This window comes from Bidens hawaiensis, unplaced genomic scaffold, assembly GCF_021521415.1.
Source record: "Bidens hawaiensis isolate Kalapana, Puna unplaced genomic scaffold, B.hawaiensis_p1.1 tig00039949_1, whole genome shotgun sequence".
NCBI lineage: Eukaryota > Viridiplantae > Streptophyta > Magnoliopsida > Asterales > Asteraceae > Bidens > Bidens hawaiensis.
The window spans coordinates 2,706-28,324 of NW_027505631.1; the positions used below are offsets into that span (position 1 = coordinate 2,706).

At 37.9% G+C, this 25,619-nt stretch overlaps 2 long non-coding RNA genes across 2 annotated transcripts; both read left to right on the forward strand.

Annotated features, from left to right (window-relative positions):
* The first annotated feature begins 2,109 nt into the window (after positions 1 to 2,109).
* LOC143614372 (uncharacterized) lies at positions 2,110 to 2,803 on the forward strand. Its single transcript, XR_013150283.1, has 3 exons — positions 2,110 to 2,174; positions 2,262 to 2,502; positions 2,719 to 2,803. It is a non-coding gene; the product is annotated as an uncharacterized LOC143614372 (long non-coding RNA).
* A 60-nt stretch (positions 2,804 to 2,863) lies between these two features.
* On the forward strand, positions 2,864 to 5,240 carry LOC143614375 (uncharacterized). The gene is made up of 3 exons (XR_013150284.1): positions 2,864 to 2,935; positions 3,017 to 3,148; positions 5,170 to 5,240. It is a non-coding gene; the product is annotated as an uncharacterized LOC143614375 (long non-coding RNA).
* The last annotated feature ends 20,379 nt before the right edge of the window (positions 5,241 to 25,619 follow it).

Genomic DNA, 25,619 nt, shown 5'->3' on the forward strand with positions numbered 1-25,619 from the left:
GCTCTATTCACGCATCCCAAGCCTCCTTCACGCCATTCCCAGCCGCTAGCCCATCCGCGCCTGCCTCTTTTTCCGCGCTCGCGCCCCTCTCGCGCCTCGGTGGTGTGGTGCTCGCGCCCCGGGGCGCGAGCGGAAGGGCTTTCGCGCCCCTTCTCGCGCTCCGCACCCCTCAGCCTAATTAGTTTTTTGCAATACTAGTATTAATAATAGTATATTAAATATTTTATTATACAATTATGAATATTACTAGTCTTCTAAAAAGTACTCAAATATATAAATACGAAAATACAAGTTCATTATGAATGTAAAAACACTAAAATAATTAATCACTTAAATCCACAAACCCACTTTCAGGACGATAAAGTTGGCTGTACAGTTCTAGACGCGTATGATTAAGACAAATTGTTACTTCACACGTATGATACAATTATGACAAGAAACAACAACCAATATCTAAAATGTAGGGTCTGAGGAGGGTAAGATGTAGACAGCCTTACCTCTATCCTATAGGGATAGAGAGGCTGCTTCCGGTGAGACCCCCGGCTCGATAGTAGTCTTGCATCAAGCCTTGGACATAAGGCACATAACACTCAATCATCGGGACACCGGCTGATCGGTGCATGTGCCCTTGTCTTTCGGCTATCAACGCCACCACATGATGCCTGATTAACCTTCCGCCACTTTTAACGTTATTTTCACAAGATTATTTTCACAAGCAGTCCGCTACAAAGCGAATTTTGTCTAAAAAGCGTATACGAATATAAGAATTTAACCCATCTCGTAGATTTGATGATCAAAGTACTTATGATGAAGAGAGTGAGTTTGTTAAAACACTTAAACACACATCACATATATTTTTTTTAGTACTTACCATATCCAGTATTATTATAATTTTGTAACTAAAGTTTGATTCCTGTTCCATCATTTAGTTTTGACGGCACCAGGTTATAATAGGAGACTATGCGAGTAGGTGACGTTTATTAGTTAGATCATTGAATTGAACGAATTTAATCTCATCGCACTGTCGTGCCATCAAACAAGTATTCACGGACGTTAGCCTTATCTGAGATAAGCACATCCCAGCATGGTAAATTTATCCTCACAGCTCATTTAAAACATCCGTTGACGGCTAATAAAAAAAAGTTGGGATGCATTTTGATCATGTATAACAACATATAACATGAAAATGAAGAGATAAATGCTTTACATAACATAAAAAACCAAAAAATAAAATGCCGTTGAAAGTAAACGTTGCTTAACGCCACGGCACCTCTTCTCACGTTACCTCCACACACACTTTCTCTTTTATTTTAAAACCCATCACTTCACTTCCATTCTCTCCGTCGTATGTTTTCCGAAGCCATACCATCCCTCGTTTCCATGCTGCGGTACCCCTCTCTCGATGCCAAAGCCGCCGCTCTCCTCGCTCTACTTAACCTTGCCGTCCGAGATGAGACGTAAGTTATTGGATTTTAATAATTCAAACTAGAACCGATATTTCAATAATAAATTATATTAGTCTGTTCGATAATAATTTTAACTTTCACTTTTTACTGCTAACATAGTTACCTTTTAATATTCCAAACTACCCTATAATAATATTAACTTTCACTTTTGTCCTGTAGTATAATTATTATTAATTTATACTAAAATTAAGCTTGTTTTTAATTTTGTTATTAAGTATAAATCTGTGATGATTATGCTAGGCTGTGGGATTGGTATTGTGAAAATTAGGATCATGGGATTATTTAAATCGAATTTTATTATTATTATTATTATTATTTTATTTTGAAATTTGATATGATGACAGTTTTTGATATAGATTTGAATTAAATAATTGTTGTATGATTTGGAGTGTGGTTTGTGTCATTTCTGTGCTTATATGTTCATCTTTTTGCCTCGGATTCATCAATTTAAAAAAAAGGTGAAGACAGTGATATTAAATTAAAGTAAATTTTCTTAAAAGTGTTTGACTTTGGTATATTTTTTGGTATATTTAACAGAACCCGGCGGTATACTTGATAGAGCTATTGAAGCAGAGTCTAAATATATTATTATTATTATTATTATTGATGTTAATCACTTTTTGGAATTTTATGTTCTCTTTAGATGGATGTGACGAGGGATCCAAAGGATATTATCCGTGAAGTTTCTAAAACACATAATGCCGTACTGTAAGTTTCGTTTTCCATATTGAATCCATGATTAATATGTTTGACTTTGGAAAGTTGACTTTTTTCTTGATGATTTCATGGATGTAGGACATTGGATAAAACAATTTCAAACTTGGAGATGGAGTTAGCTGCAGCAAGAGCATTTCAAGATTCTATATTAACAGGCTCCCCTTTATCTAATGATTTGGTGCTACCAGAGCCCGTTAAGAAAAGAAAATATTTAATGGTTGTCGGGATTAATACGGCTTTTAGCAACCGCAAGAGAAGAGACTCTGTACGGGCTACTTGGATGCCTCAAGGTTATTCTTTTAGCTTGACGTGTGGACCAGTTAGAGATAAAACATGTTTGAGTCAAAACACTGTTTTGCAAAATTTGTGAACTTTTTAATAAATAGTTACGTGTCAATAAACTTTCGGCAACTTTCGACCTATTTGACTCGTTTCACTTTAAGATAATCTTTCTAGCTTGACCCTTCAGAGATAAAACACGTTCGGGGCCAAAACATGTCATTTTGATTGCTGACTTGGAATTTCATGATTTTAGGTAATTTATGGCTAAAACTATGGAAAACCGCAAAATCGATACCTGTTGTTAGACAGTCTCCATTATACTATGAGGATTTATCTGTGTAATTTACAATGATTTAAAAATAAAATAACTAAATAAATAAATATATTGTTGTTTTGCAGTGAAGGGATTTTGAATTGACTGGATAATATTTCACCTTCTAGTTTTGTTTGAGCAATTGTTTCTTTCACTTGTAAGCACTGCCATTATATTATACAAAAGATAATTTTTAAAATATCTAAAGTTTAATGACGTAACACGAAAATTATTTCAGCTTAGTTCAGGAGGCGCAATTGTTGAGGGCAGAGTCTCGAGAAACGAATTTTTGTACAAGATGTTCAAAGAGCGCAAGGTCCTTGTTTGTCAAAGCAAAAGTTGGGTCGAGAAAGCCAACGATATATGCCAGGTATTTTATTTAACGTAATAAAATTATTAAGAAAAATATATTAACAAATAACAAAGTAATGAGGATCATGAATGCGCCGTCTACTGATCAGACTCCTACAAAGGAGGAACCAAGTAAGTTATGGAAAACATCATCAAAGAACCGAAAAAACAACACAACAAGTCCACGGTTACCAACAATGTTTTCAAACAAGCCAACAAAACCGACAAAAATCCATCCATATATAGCTCCAAATTAGATATACACATCTATAGAGATTTACATTAACTGTATTCATCTGTCATATATGTTATGTTATCTACATTAAAAATAAATTTTTGAGCCATTCAAACGAAGATAGATAAGTAACGATCACAACGGCTGCCACCGCCATAATCATTGCTACATACACGATCCATCTTCTCCACCATACTGTATGTCTTGATGCGTAGCTCTCCAAAATGTAAAAGATGCCGGCAAAACACACAAGAGGTCCGATATACATAATCAAAGTCTGCATGCAACTTGCTGGAGTGTGACTTATCAGTTTACCATACTACTCCAGGGATTCTTTGTAGAAGGTCTTCATAGTGGACTTTCACATAAAAAAGTAAAGAAACGATGAGCTATCAAAAGAAATTTGGATATAATTGAACTTGTAGAAAAACTAACCTGTCTGCTTCAACTTCGGTAGGTGTTTGACCTCCAGTTGCAATGTCATTAGCACCAGCCTATACAACCAAACGATCAATATTCTGAAGACTCTCCCCAACAATCGTATCATGTTCCATATCTATGGTATTGTTCTACACCACCAAAGGACCCATGTTTCCGACAAAACGATGCAGGTCCTCATCAACCACCTCCAGGTAATGGTCCCCAAAAATCGTATCAGATTCCATATAACTCGCAAATTCCTACCAAACCAAACGCATCCAGAATTATTTTTCAATGGGTTTACCGTTTTTCAGTGGTCGTATTTCTCACAAGTAAACTTTAAAACTTTCGGGCCGGGTTGGCGGATCAACATTTTCAGGAGCCCTGGGTTGGTGGGTTGCCAATGCGACCCGAAAGTTTTAGCATTTACTTGTGAGAAATACCACTGAAAAACGGTGAACCCATTGAAAAATAATTCTGGATGCGTTTGGTTTTGTAGGAATTTGCGAGTTATATGGAATTTGATACGATTGTTGGGGAGCATTACCTAGAGGTGGTTGATGAAGATCTGTATCGTTTTGTCGAAAATATGGGTCCTTTGGTGGGTGTAGAACGATGCCATTGATATGGAACATGATATGATTGTCGGGGAGAGTCTCCAGAATATTGATCGTTTGGTTGTGTAGGCTGATGCTAATGACGTTGAAACTGATACGACTGTGTGTGTCAAAAATCCGGGCAACTAGAGGTCAAACATCTACTGAAGTTGAAGAAGACAGGATAGTTTTTCTACAAGTTCAGTTATATCCAAATTTATTTTGATAGCTCATCGTTTCTTTACTTTTTTATGTGAAGGTCCACTATGAAGACCTTCTACAAAGAATCCCTGGAGTCCTATGGTAAACTGATAAGTCACACTCCAGCAAGTCGCATGCAGACTTTGATTATGTATACCGGACCTCTTGTGTGTTTTGCCAGCATCTTTTACTTTTTGAAGAGCTACGCATCAAGACATACAGTATGGTGGAGAAGATGGCTCGTGTATGTAGGAATGATTCTTGTGTTGGCAGCCGTTGTGATAGTTACTTATCTATCTTCGTTTGAATGGCTCAAAAATTTATTTTTAATGTAGATGAATACAGTTAATGTAAAACTCTATAGATGTGTATATCTAATTAGAAGCTATATATGGATGCATATTTTTTGGCTTCTTTGAAAACATTGTTGGTAACTGTGGACTTGTTGTGTTGTCTTTTCGGTTCTTTAATGATGTTTTCCATAACTTACTTGGTTCCTCCTATGTAGGAGTCTGATCAGTAGACGGTGCATTCATGATCCTCATTACTTTGTTATTTGTTAATATATTTTTCTTAATAATTTTACAGTGGCGGATCCAGGAACTTTCATCAGTGAGGGAAAAATATGTTCGATATAAACACTCGGTTGTAACAGGTCATCTTTGTCTTATATAAAAAACATTTAAAATTCAAATGGAAACATTTTTGACATGTGGGTTGTATAAAAGAAAAGGAGTCTAAACTTTGAACGGCTGAAATGCTTCATATGAGGAAGGACGACCAATCATGTGTGATGTTATATCTATTATTTAAAGCAACTCTTGTACTGTACCTACTCTTGATTTGAACCATCATTTTGATTATTTTATCTTTTGACACATTCCCAAGTGATCTCTATATCTTTTACCAATGCTTCTCATAGTTGAAAGTATATTATTATTTTCATAGTATTCTAAAGTATAGATAGAAGGTTGGTGATCACTAAGAACGTTAGAAAGAAGATGTGAACATAGTATCTATCTGAACTAGAGACGTAAAAGTTTATTTACTTATTGTTAGTATCGTTACGATTTGTTATGTACGTTAAAAATCAAGTTATAGCAATTATAAACAAATATATAAATTACAGCCGGTTCAATTGGTTCTGGTTCAGCTCGTTTAACCTGGATTGCAGCAGCTGGTTCGTTTCACAGCTGGTTCAGCTCGTTTATGCACTCGTTTAGCATGTTTGGGTCATTTTATCTTCAAATCTCTATCCAATTCGAACTAGGATTCAAATATAAGACTTCTGGACATTCTTTCATCTTTATCTATTTAAAACACGTTTAAAACATCGTTTATCTTAAGATATATCAGCAAACTGATTTGAATATACGACCTTATCAATCCACGTTTAACTCCTCATGGTTAGGCTATATATACACATAAAAAACGCAATTAAAGAGAGAAAATGTGTTGACTATAGACCCATTTGTTCACACACGTTGAAGAATAATTACATACCAATTAAGTTAAAAAACTCATATATATATATATATATATATATATATATATATATGATGAATATCATTACAGAACTGTTAAATTATTTAAGAACTTGAAAGAACCCATGAAAACTAACGTTTTTTATAAAAAATTTTGTATGTTAATGTTAGTTGAGTGTAGCTTTATCATTTTTTATATCCATATTTACAATTACAATTTTGAAAATTAGTTTTTATACATATCTATGTTTTGTTTTACACCTATATAAAATTTTTTAGTACACATATGTAAACTTGTTATTTATATATGTAATAAATTTTTTTTATATAAAATATGATAAAACTACTCTTAAATAATGTTAATATATAAAAAAAAAATTAAAAAAATGATTGGTTGTGTAGGATTCCTAAAAGTTCTTAACTTTTTTGGTGTTCTTAAAAAAATACTAACTATATATATATATACTAGTAGGTGCTCGCGCGATGCGGCGACGGTGATGATTACATCACGGTACTCGTATATATTAGTTTATTAGTCCTCTCGAGATAGATTTTATAGTAATCATATTAGGTTTTTTTATTCATATAATTATTTTATAACAAACTTAACAAACTGTGTCACTTGAATAAACAAAAGTACGTAACAGTTGAACAATTAAACCAAAACATGACACAACAATGACACTATAGATTTGGTGGCAAATAATGATCCTTTCAAGATGCAAACTCATCTTAAAGAAACAGAACAATCAAATTTTCTTTGTATGTGTATTTATTTCATGAATCTCCACAATAACTCAACAAACAAGTTGTCATTGGACAATATATGTGCATAATAGAGCACCATACCAACAATGAAAATTTAACTAACGAAATGTTAATCATGTGCAGATTCTCCACGAGACTTTCTCCTCTTCCGTTTACGCTCTCCCTCAATCTACCAAAATTTAAATAAATGAAATACCAATTTAGAAAACAATGTTAACGAGCTAGTTTAACCGAATAATAACCAATAAACATAACAGTCCAATAGTGTTAACGGGCCAAGCTAAGGCTTGAGGCCTCACAAAATAAAAGGCCTCCATTATTTAAGTAAGCTTTATATATATACATTTGGGCGCTCATATTTGGGTCTTGGGCCTGCAACTGAAAAGTAAATGCAGCCTGGAACAAGAGTTTTATTTGTACATTCAACATACCACAATCAGTACTTTTCTTATGATTCTCTTCGGCCTTCAATTGATTCAAATAATTAGTTTTGAAGTTCAATCGATTCAATGGGTAGTTTTGAGTTTAATGGGTAGTTTTGGGTTTCAATTGGAAGTTGGGTTTTAATTAGCTTTGAGTTTCAATTGGGAGTTGGGTTTATCAATTTTTTGCGGCTTATGGAGTTGTGGGTCGGTGGGTACTGGATTTATACTTTCAGCTTGTGGTTTCAAACGGAAGGATATATTATAATAGACAATTTGCAAATGTGTTGACCTCATAAGGTACTTAATAAATTTATTATTATGAACCTAATCTTTTAGTTGCAGTTTGTTATTTTCTCATTTGTTTTGATTTACTGACTTAATTTGGACATTTTTTTTAATTTGGACATTAATCATTTCGGTTTAAGTTTTAAAAACACTTTGATTTAATTTGATTCCGTGATTTAGTGATTTAAATATAACAGTGAGTTTGTATAATATTTGAAGTTTATAGTTATCGGTCCCAAGTTTAGATAAAAACGAATGGTTTATAACATGGCTATTGTAGAAAAGGCCCCAAATTTTTTAGTTTGCTTGAGGCCATCAAATACGTTGGGCCGCCTCTGATAACAGTAACAGGGCTTCACTTGACCCCAATAATGTGAAAAAAAAAGTTGATCAAAATCACTTTTGATCCAATAAAGATCAAATCTAAAAAAAATTACAATAAAATGAAACTCAACAAAAAACTGGGTTCATTTGATGACCATTTTGTAACTTTTCTCCTTGTTAAAAAGACCTGTGTTGAGGTTAACACGTTTTAACCAGAACCCCTTTCTAAAACGAAGCACATTAATGCTTTTTTTAAAAAAAAATTTGCCCATTTTGACCCAAACTCATTTTGGTTAGAACTCGTTTTGACTCGACTCAAACCAGCTTTGAGCCAGCATCCAACTCGAACAAGTTCTGAGTTTTTGGTCAACGCTGACCAAAACTGTCAACTTAATCCACAAATCAACTTTGACCGAGTAAAATTCAAAACTGCCCAAAAATTCAAATTTGACCATAAAATGGCCAATTTGCAGATTATCAATAATGACCAAGTTACCATTTATGCAATCTTTTTTCTTTAGATACCCATAATTGTTGTAAAACTTTCCATTTTTTTAGTTGGACCAAATTACCCTTTCTTTGAATTTTTGACTTACTTTCTTACATACTGGTCAACATGACATAAAAAGTCAAGGGCACTTAATGGCATCATGTGCAGATTCTCGATTAGACTTCTTTCTCCTCTTCCGTTTAAGTTCTCTCTCAATCTATCACAATTTAAATAAATGAAACACAAATTCAAAAAACAATGTTATCAAGTTAGTTTTACCGAATAAAAACTAAACAACAGACCTGTAACAGGGCTTCACCTGGCAGTACTGCATAAGTAGTTAATGTCATCGTTGTTGTCATATCAATGAGTAATTTCTTTAGCTCAGTAAATGGACTCAGTTTCTTAGAAGCTTCAATTCTGGAAATAGTTGACCGCTGAACGGCTAGTCTTGCCAACTTTGTAAACACCTAATATGACTGGGGACTCACATGAACCACCTTTAGTACATGAAGCTGCCTGTTGTGGATAAAAAAAATGAAATCAAAATAAACTAAAACATAATATAAGAAACACAAACTTATATTAAAAATATATAAATAACCGAGCTATACATGACCATATAAGTAACATAAACTATAAAATGTCTTTCTAATAAAAACTCTAGTAGACATTAAAACTTGTCATTAATCAACAATACCATAAGTTCAGTTAGGATTTTAAAAAATATGATAACAAATTTAACATTATGAAAAAGAACTATTATGAAAGTGTAATATTATGAAAAAGAACTTGTTTGAAACAAATTAAAACAATAAGGGTAATGTTACAAATTTGACAATTGAAAGCCAACATGACAATTCGACTCCAACTATGTATTTTTTTCTCTAGTTTCTTTATATAATAATGCACATATGTTTTAAAATAAAACTGAACTGAAACATGGGACTCGGAAAAAACTAATGGACGTGCTTGACCTTTTATTTTCAAAAATCATATATGTTACTTTGGTTGACTCACAAAAAGTCAACAAAACTGTTTCTCTTGCTGTAAAAGGTAACAGATTATACTTGTGGTTTGCTTCAAAAGGTTTGAACAACTGAGACATACCGACTTATTACTTCTGACTTATCTGGAAGTTGTTTCACAAAATTTAAAACTTTGCTACTCAAGGGCATTTGGGGAATTATGTGTTATGTTACTAAAGGAAATAGAAGAAACCCAACTTTCACATATTTATACAGGAAAAAAAGTTATATAAGTAGTAGGTTTGGCACAATGGCACATATTATTACATTATTAATATGCGGTCTAAAATGATTTAAAATTACCAATTTCTGATATAAAATTTGTGTTAATTAACAAGGGCAAGATGATCAATTCTAGTTATAACACATACTGACATACATACACATCCATAATAATTTGAGAATCAAAATAGATATGGCAATATAGACAATAATAGGAATAAATAATATGAATCTAATATTAGTTTTTGGGTATGAATATAACCTTTGTTTGATGCCGACGACCCTGATTGAATCTAATAAGCCGGTCAAGATAGGGCCGGGCTTGTCGGACCAGATCCAGAATGAAGTACAACTAAAAGGAAAAAGAGAATTAATAAGTAAAAAAGAAAACAAGAATTAGTATAATGGAATAACAGACTTGTGAGGACTTATTCAGTGCAGCCATCACAAACTTGCACTATCAAAAAGGATGGGTTCACAAAATACAAAATACCCACACAACATAAAGAGAATTAAGAAGTAAAAAAGAAAACAAGAATTAGTATAATGTTCCCATGGTGTTGGATCGTGTTTTGAATTGACCCGAGAGCATCCGAACCAGTTGAAAAGAATATCGGGAACGCCAATTCCGCGTTTTGTTACGAACGATCCAGATCGAAAAACGCGGCACTTTGAGCGAACCTTGTGGATATTATTAGAATTCAGTTAAACAAAATGTGGTTTTCAACCAGAATAGTTTTTCCTGGTGACCCGTTGCAACAAATCTGTTATGTGTTGTTTTTACTAAATTACCCCTGGATTTAAAACCTGACAGTTCAGTGACGAATTTAAACTGAATTAACTTTATGACCCGTTAACAAAATCTGTGTTTAGCTGCGTATACTGGTTCAATGGTTCTCACCTGTTTTCTAACACCCAAAAATAATCCAAAACAACACTTTTTGCAAATTCCAACCCAGAAATAATGTATCCAATTATGCATTTTACAAACTTTAGACAAAGACCAACATTAAACATGACCAAAACAGTAGCATTCGACCCGAATGAGATGTTAGACACCGGTATAACCTGAAATCAGAAATTTCTAAAACTCTTAATATGCTCTTGATTTGTTATAACATGCAGATTCTAAAACTCTTAATATGCTCATTTTGGTGAGATAAACGACAGTGAAGACGCACACATCACAATTGAAGGGCAGGTGGTTCCGCAGGTAACGAAGTTCAAGTATTTAGGATCATTTGTACAGAGCGATGGGGAATTAGACAGTGATGTGACCCACCGAGTTCAGGTAGGATGGTGTAGATGGAAAGCAGCCACAGGTATATTATGCGACAAGAGTTTCCCGACTAATCTGAAGGGAAAATTCTATAGGGTGGCAGTTAGACCTGCAATGCTATATGGAACAGATTGTTGGGCCATCAAGAAGGCACAAGTGCGGAAGATGGAGGTAGCAGAAATGAGAATGCTACGTTGGATGTGTGGGCACACAAGGCTAGACAGAATAAGAAACGTTGTGCTTCGCGAGAGATTAGGGGTGGCGAACATAGCAGACAAGATAAGAGAGTGGAGATTGAGATGGTTTGGACATGTAAAGAGAAGACAGACGACGAATCCTGTTAGATCCGTAGAAAACATTACTATAGAGGGGATGAGGGGTAGAGGACGACCGAAATTGACTTGGGATGAGAGGATTAGGCATGATTTGATAGACCTAAACCTCTCTGAGGACATGGTTGAGGATAGGAATTCGTGGAGAAGTAGAATTAAAGTTAAGGATTTTTAGAGAGAATTGAATACCTTAGGGCTTAGACTTAACTTATTTAGGTCACATACCATAATGGTATTTCCCTTACATACTTTATTATTATTATTATTAGCTTTTATATTGCGGTTAAACTGTGACCTTTTTATTAATATTATTATAATTAGTAGTAGTTTTTTATATAACTGTTAAACTTTGATTTCCTTTTTTTGCTTCATACACATGTTCTTAGAGCCGAGGGTCTCTCTGGAAGCCACCTCTTTATTCCTTTGGATAGAGGTACGGTGTGCCTACATCCCACCCTCCCCAGACCCTACCTATAGCTCTGCTGTCGGTGGGATTTTACTGGGTATGATTGATTGATTGATTGATTGATTTGTTATAACATGCAGATTCTAAAACTCTTAATATGCTCTTGATTTGTTATACCTCCATCTCCGCCTCACAGCTCCACCGTAACCCTCCCTTTCCGTCTCCGCCTCTCACCCACCAGCGCCACTGCCGTTACCCCCCCCCCCCTCTCCACCTCACTGCTCCACCCTTATTTTTCCACCGTCATCACTCATTCTCGGTTTTTGCTTATTTGGTCTTCTAGCATTTCATTTTCTGGGCGATTTGTTTTGAATGGCATTAGTTTGGAGCTTTCGCTAGTAATGCCCGCCAGGTGTTTGATTAAATGCCAACACCAAATTTTATTTTAATTTCCTTTGTTTCCAAAAACAAAAAAAGTTTTAATTTCTTAAGTGATTTATGAGGGCATGTGGTGGAGAGCCCGGTCCTCGCTCGGGCACGGGGATTTGGCGTTGCCCCTTTAAAAATTTTCATGTTTGCAAAGATGGTATCCCGGGATACAAGGGGTACTCTAGGTTACTCATGCATTTTCAGCGGGATCACTTCAATGTAAAGGAAAAGAGAGATCAGTTAAAGGAGCGTCTTGCTTCGGACTTGGAACTCTACAATGACGTTGTCGAAACATTGTGCTTGCTTAAGAACTGGTTATGCGGGGAGTGCATGGCCCTGCATGCCTTGAATAGGCCTTGTCTGCACGGAAAAGAAGTTGTTAAATGCACCCCACGTGCAGGAGGCGACTTTGATTTTATTGTGGGGATCCCTCAACCCCGCGATTCGCAGGTGGAACTTGGGAGTGGTCAGTCTGAGACGTTTGTGGTAGATGTCGCTCTCCTTGAGCGCGTCCTCGCCATTCCTATTGCCATTGTCAAGAGTATCTCGCCCGCGTGTCGCATGGCTTTTGTCCAGGCTTTGTCAGGGGGGCTCCGTAAAGTGGTGGATGCCCCGAGGTCTATTGAGGCTTGGGTTAAACTTTTGTTGTTGCCTCGTTGCACGTTACGTGTTGTCAAACCGGCTACTAGGCAAGAACGAAGGTCCGGTAACAGGAAATCGCTTCAATGTAGCTCCATTATGCGGGCTTTGGCTGTTTGGAAAGATGGGGCAGGTTTAGAAGAGTTGGTGCTATCGCTCCTTGAACTTCCAGTAATGTGGGATTGCCAACATAAAGAAGAGGGAGGGGGCAATATCAAGCAGTGCCTCCGGAAGGTAGCGGACGGCCATTACACAGCGGCGATCAAAGTCCTGTGTTCATCCGGGGTCGCGCCTGCCGGGGGGGGATACTTTGAGAGCATTGATTGATAAACATCCTGTGGTGGACCCCCCGACCATGCCCTCCGTCGTGCCATCGGAACCAGCCTTGCAGGTGGACGGTGATTGTGTGTTGGAATGTATTAAAACCTTCCCGAAAGGTACATCTTGTGGGAGGGATGGTTTGCGGGCCCAACATATTTTAGATGCTTTTTGTGGCCAGGGGTCTCCGACCGCCTCCGGGCTCTTAAAGGCCATCACTGATGTTGTCAACTTGTGGCTTGGGGGGCTTTGTCCAAAAGTTCTAGCGGAGTTCATTGCTTCGGCACCATTGACCCCCCTATTGAAGCTTGACAATGGAATTAGACCCATCGCAGTGGGGGCCATTTGGAGAAGATTGGTGTCGAAAGTCGCTATGAGTAAAATAGGGAAAAAGGTTGCTGCTTATCTAGGGGATTTCCAATTCGGGGTTGGGATCCCTAATGGGGCAGAAGCGGTATTGCATAGTGCTAACAGATTTTTGAGCGCGTTTCATTCTGACGGGTCCCTGGCTATGCTCACTGTTGATTTTTCTAACGCCTTCAACGAGGTGGATCGGACGACCCTTCTCAGGGAAGTTAGCTGCATATGTCCATCCATCTTCCCATGGGTCCAGTTTTTATATGCCCGCCCCGCCCGTTTATATGTAGGGGATACTCATATCGGGGCTTTTACTGGGGTGCAGCAAGGGGACCCCCTTGGCCCTCTTCTTTTTGCGTTGGTCCTTCATCCGCTCATCCTTAGAGTGCAGGGGACCTGTCCCTTGCCCTTCCATGCTTGGTATTTAGACGATGGCACTATTATTGGTAAGGCTGAGGAGGTCGCTAGAGCGTTGGGCATTATTCGCTCAGAGGGGGCGTCTCTAGGGCTTAGGCTTAATATTCGAAAAACAGAGGTTTTTTGGCCGTCAAGTGATGATTCGAAGAAAGTGTCGGGTTTATTCCCTGGAGAGATTAGCAGGCCTGCGATGAGAGTTAAACTCTTGGGGGGAGTGGTTAGTCGGGATGCAGGGTTTATTCGGTCTTTGGCAACTAAAAGAGCTTTGAGGGCGGTTGAACTTATGAAACGCCTGCCGGACCTGAGGGATCCCCAAAGTGAGCTCATTTTGTTACGCTCGTGCATGGGGGTTGCTAAGTTAGTGTTTGGGCTCCGGACCTGTCAACCTGAACATGTCAAAGAGGCTGTGTCCATCTTTGATGCGGGCCTGCGGTGGGCAATTGAAGATATTGTTGTGTGTGGAGGACCGCATTTTGGGGACCTCCAGTGGAGGTTGGCTTCCTTCCCTATGCATTGCGGAGGCTTAGGAATTTTCTCGGCTGAGGATGTCTCGGCATATGCATTTGTGGTTTCCAGGTCTCAGTCGTGGAAATTGCAAGACCACGTCCTGCGAAACGCTGGTGTTACGGGGGTAGATCCTGACTACTCTTTTGCACTTGGTAATATTGGAACAACTCTCCCGAACCTTGATATAGGCGGTTTTACTGATAAGGAGACCGCCCCCAAGAAACCTCAACAAACCTTGGCGAGTGCTCTTTATGGTAAACACGTACATGATTTGGAGGAGCGATTCGATATGACCCCGAGACAATAGGCAGTTTTAGCTTGTCTCAAGGGGGCTCATGCCCAGGATTTTTTGACTGTTGTGCCCATTGAAGGTCTTGGGCAACGGATGTCGGCAGTTGAATACAGAGCCATCCTTAAATACCGGCTTATGATTCCCCTTTTCCCTCCAGATGAATTATGCCCCATTTGTAAAAAAAGCTTGTTCGGATAGATTCGGTGAGCATGCCCTCCACTGTAAGGAATTGCCGGGATTCAAGTATCGTCATGACTGGGTTAGAGATGTGTTATGGGATGTGCTTAGACGTGCCGGGATCTCAGCCATGAAAGAGGCACTTGTTAACTTTTTGACTGATCCGCGTGAGGGAAGATCTACCCTGCGTCCTGCGGATGTTCTTGTGTTTGGCTGGGCAGGGGGTAAGCATGCGTGTGTTGACCTCACTGGGGTGTCCCCGTTGGTGGGGCTGAGAGACAGTGGCTTCGTACCGGGACAGGCGGTTTTGAGAGCGGAGTCTAGGAAGGTTGCTAAGCATGAGACATTGTGTTTGGAGAATCAGCATGTGTTCATTCCATTTTCCTTCGACACTTTTGGATCCCTAGTTCCCGAGGCGGTTCGCTTCTTGGAGCGGGTGCAGAAGGTGGTCCACAGTGACTCGCAGAGCCCGAGGAACCAAGGATTTATATTTAGTAGAATAGGCTTTGCGATTCAAAAGGGGATAGCGGCGCAGCTTGTTGCTCGCTTACCCATTATCCAGATGTAGTTCGGTTTGTGTTATATATAAAAGAATAAATGTGTTAAGTAAAATATATATATATATATATATATATATATATATATATATATATATTTGAAACTCACTGAATCTGCTAATCTGTTCACATCGTGTAACTACAAATACCTTTGTTAAGAGAGGCAGACATAATTATATGCGCAGCCTGAAAATTTGGAGCCTATCCCGATGTTGATATGTACCTTCAACATACAAATTCCAGCGAAATGCCATATCGATCTGTTTTGAGCAGGAATGTAATTCCACATCCATACACTCGTGTCCACCTAAGAACATCCAAACAAAATGTTAAAGAACGGTTTAAGCCGTACATCAAAACAAAACTTTATATATAAATCTGGCAAATGTATCATATCTACTTGCCATTAATCCGACAATTAAACAAAAAGTACAAAATTAGTATCCTATATCTATTTAAACAACTTCCAATGGAATATAAAATATAAATATGATTATATTGGAAGTGATTGTGTGGGTTAAACAACTGCCAGTGGCTTATAAAATATAAATATGATTATGAGTGGCTGAAACAAACCAAAATAATTACACATCACCTTCAAAATTATTGTTAGTGTAAGGTGCTCTAGCCACCTGATCTCCCAAAACTGTTGTTCTTTTTGTCTGTATTGCTATAGCGCGATGTCTGTTTTCTACAAAAATGTTCATATGGAGTTTTAGAAATAAAGAACATGATATACTTGATACAAACGTCTCACTTGACACGTTTATTGGGTTGCGTTTTATCTCAAAAAGATCAAACTGGTCGAATTCTATTTAGCTTAGCGGGGCTGGCCAAAACATGTTCAAAGTATATTTTGCATGAATACAACATCCTAAATCGTCTAATTCAGTACGGATGGTAGCTGGTTGACATGACTCCATCCATTTCAATATGAACTTAAAAATGACACACCTATTTCAAATTGCAGCCTAATTATCTAGGCACTTCTGGTAACTATCAAACAACAGTGACAATCTACAACCTCAATATCCATATCTCTCCAAATTTCCTTTACACCAAAACATTTTACCTAATTTAAATTGACACTTGTGGCTACATCAGTTTACTTTAACACACACATGATAAGAATAAAACAGCTTTCATTGTGAAAGTAAAACTGCACAAATTTTATCAATTTTTTTAAACTACATTGTAACTCAACCACTCTACTTCACAATCTACAATGTCATAAAATGCATATTTAGTCTAGAAAATATTTCTAATTAGTAGATGACCATTTAAGAAATTTAGCAGAATAGATAACATGTTTATGTAAATCACATAACCAATCAAAATTCTATAACTTTTAGACGAAAAGAAAATGATGACTTATTTAACAGCAATAAACATTTGAAACCGGGTAGAAATTTTTTTATTTATTTACGAAGAATTTTTCAAAAGCCAGATCATGTTTTAAGTGACTACATGGAAAAAAGTAAAGATGATAATAAGCCATGACTACAATTATATGCAAAAATGATTAAAAATCTTCAATAAATTACCATTTATGCAAGACCAATAACAAATCCAACAATTCTCTGTTGTAAATTAACATAAAAGTCAACTTTGTTGCTTAAAACTGGTCAAATTTCTTATGTAATCAAACTTTGTTGCTTGATTGTGAATGAAAACATTTAGTTTTATGTGATGTTTGATATAGCATGCTTTGGCCTAATAGGTTCTATCACGTTGGTAAGTTTCTCCAGGTAAGTAAACTGGTCCCTCGGTTGATTGGGATTTATGCGAATTACTTTTCCTTAGGCAAGAAACTTACTACTAATGATATCCCCCTTCCAGTTACTACATGCCCGTTAAAATATCTCTTTTGTTTAACATTACTTCATCATGAAGTAACGTTTTATGAAAACATGATTGTGAATGAATGTTTGTAAAATACGATCAAGGTTAAAGGCCATAGCCTTGGTTGATAATCTAAGCTATAATTCAAATAACTTAAACATAAACCCTACCTCAACTCGGGTACTTAGATTGCTAATACGAAAAGGCAGGATCTTGATCTACTCGCCTATGTGATTGTTTCTTAATTATAACTTTGTTTCTTGCACGAATATCGAGAAAACAGCACGTCGGCTCGCTACGGCAACGGGGCACGTTTTCCAAGGCTATGTGTGTGTAAAGAAAGGTGTGTTTGGGATGAAATGGGTTCATGCCCGTCACCCCCCTTTTATAGTCAATTTTGTAGCCCGTCGCGTACCGCGCCCGGTCCCTTGGGACTGGTCACGTACCGCGGCGCAAAAACACGCTGCCTTATGCGGTGATGACACGTTGCCCGTCACATCGCGCCACGTGTTGACACGTGGTTGGACACGTGTCCACTGACTCAGCAACCCCATCGCGCTACGCGATGGGTTTGATTGTTATCCCTGAACTTTCATCGCGCTACGCGGTGGGGGAGATTTCCAGAATTTTCATTTTTAGTCCCTGAACTTTCTAAGTTAGTACATTTAGACTTATATTAAAGAGGGTAAAAGACGCGGTGTTACATCCTCCCCACCTTTGAAACAATCTCGTCCTCGAGATTTATTGGAATAGGTTGGGATACCTTTTCTTCATTTCTGATTCGAGTTCCCACGTATACTCGGGTCCTCGTCTTGAATCCCATTTAACTTTTACAAGCTTGAGTCGTTTGTGTTTGAGAAACTTAATCATACTATCTTCTATTTGAATCGGTTTTTCTACAAACTTAAGTTTCTCGTTGATCTTGACATCTTTCAATGGCATTGCAAGGGTTTCATCGGCTAAACACTTGCGTAGATTGAATACGTGAAATACGTCGTGAATTCCTTTCATTTCATCTGGTAATTCTAGGCGATAAGCAACTGGTCCAATTCTTTCGAGTATCTTGAATGGTCCAACGAATCTTGGACTCAGTTTTCCTTTCTTCCCGAATCTTACTACACCTTTCCAAGGCGACACTTTCAATAAAACTCTATCGCCTTCTTTGAACTCTAATGGCTTGCGATGAACGTCCGCATATCTCTTTTGTCTATCTCTTGCTGCCTTTAATCGTTCTCGGATTTGTATAACTTGATCAGTGGTTCTTTGAACAATTTCGGGTCCTGACAACTGACTATCACCTGTTTCTGACCAACATACAGGTGTTCTACACTTACGTCTAAGGTTCAATATTGAAAAATTTTCAAAGGTTTTCCCTGACTTTGTTCGTGTCAACAAACAATTCCAAGTGTATCTTGTCTTTACCATGAACAAATTTCCTTGGTTAACAATAATTGTAGTTTTACCAATATTTGCAGGTTCCTTAATTTTCTTTCTTCCCCATAAAGGATACAATGCTTCAAATGGTGCTTCTTGGATACTCGTATGATAACTGTTATTGTACGAGAATTCCATCAGCGCAAGATGAGTGTCCCAACTTCCTCCTAAGTCGATAACACAGGCACGAAGCATATCTTCTAAGGTTTGAATTGTTCGTTCACTTTGGCCACCAGTTTGGGGATGATATGCAGTACTTAAGTTTAGTCGAGTCCCCATAGCCTTTTGAAAACTTGACCAAAAATTTGAAGTGAAACGACTATCTCTATCAGAAATGATGGATAGCGACACACCATGTAAGGATACTATATTCTCAACATATAAATGTGCTAACTTATCCATACTAAACGTTTCTTGAATTGGAATGAAATGGGCAGACTTGGTAAGTCTATCGACAATAAACCAGATCGCATCATTTTGGCATGAAGTTCTAGGTAACTTCATGATGAAATCCATAATTATCATATCCCATTTCCATATCGGGATTTCTGGTTGTTGTAGTAATCCTAACGGATTTTGATGTTCAGCTTTTGCTTTAGAACACGTCAGGTATTTAGCTACATATAAAGCAATATCTTTTTTCATCCCGATCCACCAATAATCATCTTTTAAATTGTGATACATCTTGTCACTTCCCGGATGCATCATGTACTTTGACTTGTGTGCTTCTTCTCAAATTTTATCTCTTAGACTTCCGATCATCGGTACCCAAATCCTTGTACCGAGTCTAAGTATTTCATCACTTCCTTTTATTAAATTGTGCCGTTTTTTTTTCAGCCTTAATATTTCCTTCTTCCAGTGCTAACTTCTGAGCTTCTTTGATCTGACTAGCTAGATCGATTTTAAGTTCCAATCTAAGAGCTCGAACTCTCTTTGGTTTCTCATGTTCTTTTCTACTTAAGGCGTCAGCCACAACATTCGCCTTCCCTTCATGATCTATGATCTTACAGTCATAATCATTAAGCGTTTCCATCCAACGCCTTTGTCTCATGTTCAACTCTTTTTGATCAAATATATGCTTCAAGCTTTTGTGATCAGTGTATATCGTGAATCTTACACCATACAAGTAATGTCTCCATAACTTCAACGCAAAAATTATAGCGCCTAATTCAAGATCATGCGTGGTGTAATTCTTTTCATGAGCTTTCAATTGTCTCGAAGCATAAGCAATCACTTTCTTTCCTTGCATCAAAACACTTCCTATTCCCGTGTGCGAAGCATCACAGTAAATGATAAAGTTTTCTAGCCCTTCTGGCAAAGCCAGAATCGGTGCATTAGTTAACTTTTGTTTTAGTGTTTCGAATGCTTCCTCTTGCTTCGGTCCCCATTCAAACTTAATTGCTTCTCTTGTAAGTGAAGTTAATGGGACAACTATTCGAGAGAAATCTTGAATGAATCTTCTATAGTATCCGGCTAAGCCTAGAAAACTTCGGACTTGATTCGGTGTCTTGGGTTTTTCTCATTTGGTTATAGCCTCAATCTTTGTTGGCTCTACTTGAATACCCTTCTCATTTATAACATGACCAAGAAATTGTACTTCGGATAACCAAAATTCACATTTCAAGAATTTGGCGTATAATTTCTCATTCCTTAGGGTTTCAAGTATAATCTTAAGATGAACTTGATGATCGTCTTTGGATTTTGAATAAACAAGGATGTCATCGATGAAAACAATAACAAGCTTGTCTAAATATGGCTTACAAATCCGATTCATCATGTCCATAAAAGCTGTTGGAGCATTAGTGAGTCCGAAAGGCATAACAATGAACTCATAATGTCCTGCACTTTCAATTGATGGTAACCCGATCTTAAGTCAATTTTGGAAAAACAACTTGCTCCTTGAAGCTGATCAAACAAGTCGTCGATTCTTGGTAATGGATATTTGTTCTTGATCGTGACCTTGTTCAGTTCTCGGTAGTCTATACACATCCTCATTGATCCGTCCTTCTTCTTTACGAACAAAATTGGAGCTCCCCATGGTGACGAACTTGGTCGTATAAATCCTTTCTCTAACAATTCATCTAATTGTTTCTTCAGCTCCTTCATTTCTATTGGTGCTAGACGATAAGGTGATTTGGCAATTGGTGATGTTCCTGGCATGAGGTCGATCTTAAATTCTACTTCTCGATCAGGCGGGGCTCCTGGTAGCTCATCAGGAAATACATCTTGAAATTCGGACACGATTGGCACTTCCTCCATCTTCTTTGGTTCGGGTTCTTTGGTTACATAGGCTATGAATGCGAGGCATCCTTTACCTATGCAATGACTTGCTTTGATCTTAGAAATGATTCCTACCTTTCCTCCTTCTTTATCTCCAGTTATACGAATGGTTTTGTTATTGGGTATTTGAATGTCAATGGCTCTATCGTTACATAGCATACGGGCTTGATTAAACGATAACCAGTCCATACCTAAAACTACATCAAAACCTGCTAATGTCATGGGTAACAATCGGACAGGTATGACGTGATTGGTTAAAGAAATTGTGGCGTTATCTAAATCCTCGGTTATTTTACTTACATTACCATCAGCAGTCTCGACTTCATAATGTTTATCTAATTTAACTAAGGGCTTATTTAATATACTACAAAATTTATAATCTATAAAGCTTTGGTTTGCACCCGAGTCAAATAGAACTCTAGCATAAACATTATTTATAGGAAACGTACCGTTGATCACGTCCGGTATGTCAGCTGCTTTTTGAGTTTCTAACATAAAGACACGAGCGTTTCCTTTCTTGGCATCGGTCTTCGTACCGCTGCCTCTTGCACCAACCGTCACTACCGTTGTCTTCTTCTTTGGACACTCAGTACTGTAGTGTCCCTTCTCACCACACTCAAAGCATACTCCTGTCTTTTTCTGGCAATCTACTTCCGAGTGTCCCGGTTTCTTGCAGAATCCACATACTACTGTGTTAGTTGGTTGAATACATCTACCGAAATGTCTCCTACCGCACGACTTGCAAATGGGGCGACTATATACAAATCCCCCTTCTCGTTTCTTCTCCGTCTTCTTCACCTTTCCACCCACACTCGTTTTTCCATCATCCTTCTTCTTCTCATCTCGGTTCCTCAACATCCCGTCCATCAAATATCCAGCCAACTCCATGGCAGATTCCGTCGTGGTCTGCATATGTGATTGAACTAAGTCACGGATCTCGATTGGCAACCCGTAAATATAGCGCGTCACTTTATTGATTTCAGGAGTGACCAAATGAGGTACGATTCTACAATACTCAAGGAACTTGGTGTTATATTCCTTGAGATTGGTTCCCACAACCTTGTGGTTCCACAGCTTAGTTTGAATCTGATCCATTTCGTTAATCGGACAGAACTTCTTCATTACCATAGCTTTTAATGTTGCCCAGTCTAGATTGTATAAATTCTCTCTACCCTTGATTCCAATCAGGGTATTCCACCACTCTAATGCCTCCCCCTTGAACATTTGGGAGGTATATTGCACCTTCTCGCTTTCTGTACACTTGCTTATTAGTACAATAGATTCCATTTCCTCCAACCATCGGAGGGTATGTATCACTCCTTTATCCCCGTAAAATTCTTTGGGGTTATAGACTTTAAACACCTTGAAATCACAACCTTCATGTATCTTTAATTTCTTTGTTTTCTCATGGAGGTTGTTTTCAGCAGTCGAGCTTTCATCACTAGTTTCTTTCTTTTTATGTTCTTTCTCTTTCTTACTTTCTTTCTTTTCGGATTCCTTTTTAGATTCTTTTGTTAGAATGCGAGGCAGTACGACGTTGATCATGTTTCAATATTTCATAGATTGGATTCACGACCTCTTTTATTAAATCACGGATACCAAGCACATAATTTTGTGGTATGGCTTGTATATTCTCCGCAATTGCTTTTTCTTGCATGATTTCTTCGATTGTCTTTCCTTTATTGTTTACTTGAGTTTCTTGATTACTATTTGCTTTAGACATGTTGTTACATGAATAAAACAAAATTTCATGAAAGACACGCTTTATATTACATTTATTTATCTTACAAGAAAAAGATCACAACAACTACAACAGTACATAGCTATGATTTCTAATCCTTAATCCATTTTGTAACAAGATTTTTCATCTTGTCACACTTCTTGGCAATCTTTCTCCCTGTTCTCTTTTTGTCCACTTTCTCATTTCTCAGCTCGTCCATCACCGAATTTGGCGGGTTCGGATATCCCGTTGGTGCGGATGCGGCTGGAAAAAGATAAGCATTCTCTTGTGGATAGAGATGCGGGTTAGCAACGTATGCATGCATTTCTTCATCAGGGATGTTGTTGGTGTAAAACTCCTCGATGAGATTTGCCTCCTCCAGAATCTCTTTTGCTTGCTGAGAGATCGATGGTATTGATCCCTTATAAGATGGAAAATAAGGATATTGATTCTCCTCATCTTCTTCCTTGGAATCCTCCTCTTCCTCGGGATCTTCCTCGGATTCATAAGGATTCTTGATTGGTGCTCGAAATGTTATCTTTTCATGGGGCATCGTAACCGTCATTTTTGGTTTCCGACTTGGTTCAGCAGTGGTCGGTGGGATCTGGTATTGATAACCCAATGGTGGTGATCCGAATTGCCATCTTCTTTGATCCGAGTGACAATTCATCCAGCTTGATGACTCCGATTCAGTTTCCTGCTTGATTTTACTCTGTACCTCCTGTTCCTCAGAAGGATGGTATGTTGGAATGTCGGAGGGGTAATACTGGGGAACGTTGTCCTCGGTATTATCAGAGATTTCGATTGGAAATTGTTGACTGCCTGGGAGATACACAGGTTGGCTCCCGTACGGTAACACCGGATTGATTAGTTGATCACGATTGAAAAAGCTAGTGTAGTAACTATTGCTACTTTCCATATCGGATGGTTCGTGAATGATTGTTGGTACTGATCGTATGGCTACTCGGTGTCTACGACCAAAGTAGTTAATATAAGACATCTGCACTTTAGTTAGGTTAGGGATAGGAGGTTTACCAATGCTATCTTATCCCTACGGATAGTAATAACAATGATAATAATGGTTAAAGCCTAGGTATTAATGTTTAATACCTAATTCGCTGAAACCGATGGCTCTGATACCAACCTGTCACACCCCGACTTAGGGCCTAGGCGTGTGACCACAAGTTGGTACCTGTTTTGTAAATATATCAGAGTTTATGGGTTAATTTTAGCGGAAGACTTTAGGTTGAATATAATATTAATTTACATTGAAAATTTACTCGGGAATTAGATACCCGAGTTTTGGTTTACAAAAGTTATGATTTCATATTACAAGGATTTTATATAAAAAACGGATCCATCTTGTACGCGCTTCTATCTTCATTAAGACTCCAATCCTTTTTAATGCTACTTATGCTTAATTACCTGCAATGGGTTGGAAAAATACGTCAGTTATATGATGGTGAACACGTATGACTCAATAAAACATTTTGAATGACGATTACAATACAAATGTAGTTTTCTTGACAATCTCAGCGGAAGGATTTCTACTTCCGGTATATGTACCACTGCCCTACACACACAACGGTATTCCCCGAGCCAAACGGCCCAAAACTGAGAACTGGTCATGACCGTTTAAGCTCGTGGCTTCATTGCCTTTGATTGATTGATTGAGCTTTAACAGTTATGCTTGGATCCAGACACATGCGTATTCGGTCTGAGTTGATATTATTCTCTACTTTGTATTATAACGTTTTAGATATTTCATTATCTCATGTAGACATTGATTGACTCGTTAAGACAAACACACGTTCGTCTTATTGAGTATAAATATGTTTGACTGATTAAAAATGTTAACGTATTCACCTGTATCGTCGGTGTTGGAAACCTTGATTGATTGATTGATTGATTGCGAATGATACTTAACCTATACATAAATAGGTTCGTATGAATGATGTTAAGCTATGATTGTAATCTTAACCTTGAAATCGTTTATCCTTGATTGTGAATGAAAACACTTAGTTTTATGTGACGTTTGATATAGCATGCTTTGGCCTAATAGGTTCTATCACGTTGGTAAGTTTCTCCAGGTAAGTAAACGGGTCCCTCGGTTGATTGGGATTTATGCGAATTACTTTTCCTTAGGCAAGAAACTTACTACTAATGATATCCCCCTTCCAGTTACTACATGCCCGTCAAAATATCTCTTTTGTTTAACATTACTTCATCATGAAGTAACGTTTTATAAAAACATGATTGTGAATGAATGTTTGTAAAATACGATCAAGGTTAAAGGCCATAGCCTTGGTTGATAGTCTAAGCTATATTTCAAATAACTTAAACATAAACCCTACCTCAACTCGGGTACTTAGATTGCTAATACGAAAAGGCAGGATCTTGATCTACTCGCCTATGTGATTGTTTCTTAATTATAACTTCGTTTCTTACACGAATATCGAGAAAACAGCACGACGGCTCGCTACGGCAACGGGGCACGTTTTCCAAGGCTATGTGTGTGTAAAGAAAGGTGTGTTTGGGATGAAATGGGTTCATGCCCGTCACCCCCCTTTTATAGTCAATTTTGTAGCCCGTCGCGTACCGCGCCCGGTCCCTTGGGACTGGTCGCGTACCGCGGCGCAAAAACACGCCGCCTTATGCGGTGATGACACGTGGCCTGTCACATTGCGCCACGTGTTGACACGTGGTTGGACACGTGTCCACTGACTCAGCAACCCCATCGCGCTACGCGATGTGTTTGATTGTTATCCCGTCGCGGTACGCGACGGGAGGAGATTTCCAGAATTTTCATTTTTAGTCCCTGAACTTTCTAAGTTAGTACATTTAGACTTATATTAAAGAGGGTAAAAAACGCAGTGTTACAGGGGGGGACGGGCTCAAGTTTTCGGCCGAAAAAAAGCTAAAATTACACTACGCAGAAAAATTTTCAGCCGAAAACGGGTAAATTTACACTACTACGCACAAAAACAGGGGACGGGGCCACCCCGGGCCTCAATGAATCTTCGTCA